Source organism: Myotis brandtii, unplaced genomic scaffold (genome assembly GCF_000412655.1).
Source record: "Myotis brandtii unplaced genomic scaffold, ASM41265v1 scaffold1954, whole genome shotgun sequence".
Taxonomy (NCBI): domain Eukaryota; kingdom Metazoa; phylum Chordata; class Mammalia; order Chiroptera; family Vespertilionidae; genus Myotis; species Myotis brandtii.
The window spans coordinates 448,657-449,783 of NW_005357285.1; the positions used below are offsets into that span (position 1 = coordinate 448,657).

At 36.2% G+C, this 1,127-nt stretch overlaps 1 protein-coding gene across 5 annotated transcripts in view; it reads right to left on the bottom strand.

Annotated features, from left to right (window-relative positions):
- USP12 (ubiquitin specific peptidase 12) overlaps positions 1-1,127 on the bottom strand; it is a 68,544-nt gene that overhangs the window by 40,391 nt on the left and 27,026 nt on the right. The window lies entirely within an intron of this gene.

The window sequence follows — 1,127 nt, forward strand, 5'->3', positions numbered from 1 at the left end:
CTGCCGGCTGCCATCTTGGCTGACAGTTAATTTGCATAAGGATATGCTGATTAGCCAATGGGAAGGGTAGCGGTCGTACGCTAATTACCATGTTTCTCTTTTATTAGTGTAGATTATGTCCTTCATTAATTAAAGTCACAGTATTGACAATGATCATTCTGCAAATGCCAAGTTTATAGTTTAAAAAATTAATCCATAAACACTCAATATATCACTCATTGGTGTGGGTTATGATTTTTTTTTTTTCAAACAAATGGTGTTGGAACAACTTGACATCTACATGCAAAGGAAAAATATCTAGACATCAATCTTACACCTTTCACAAATTATAAAATGTAAACTATGAAACTCTTAAAAGATTAACATAGGAGAAAATCTAGATGACCTTGGGTTTGGTAAAAACTTGTTAGAGATACAACACCAAAAGCATTTCAAGAACACCAAAAGTATTTCCATGAAGAAAAAAAACCTGGAGTTTACTAATATAAAAATCTTAAAATTGAAATATTAAAAACTTCTGATCTGCCAAAGACATTGTTAAAAGAATGAGAAGATAAGACCGCAGACTGGGAGAAAATATTTGCAAAAGACATATCTGCTAGTAATAAAGAAGTATATCCAAATTATACAAAGAACTCTTAAAACTCAACAACATGAAAACAACCCTATTTTAAAAATAGGAAAAATAGGTGTGCAGACACCGCACCACAGAAGATATACAGATGGCAAATAAGCACATGAAAAGATGCTCCACATCAGCCACTGGGGACTTGGCAAGGGGGTATTTTTCCCTCTTCAAGTGTACACAGTATGCTTTAGTCTTTATTCCAACCATAAACAATAAATATAACTGTGAAAGAGGAAAAACAAAATAGTATACCTCCCTGACCTCTAAGTTTCTTACGAGCTGAACTAATACATGATTTCCAGACAAGGGTCTATGGCCTTCTGAAATAAAACAAAATCAAACAGCTCACTGCAGTATTTTTCTGTCACCGCAGGTGTTCACAAAAGCAGCATTATGAAAATGTGTAGAGATTCTTTCTTGCATATATGCATACAAGGTCCTTGGTTAATTACCTCCCCCCCCCCCCCCCCCCCCCCCCCCCCCCCCCCCCATCCAACCC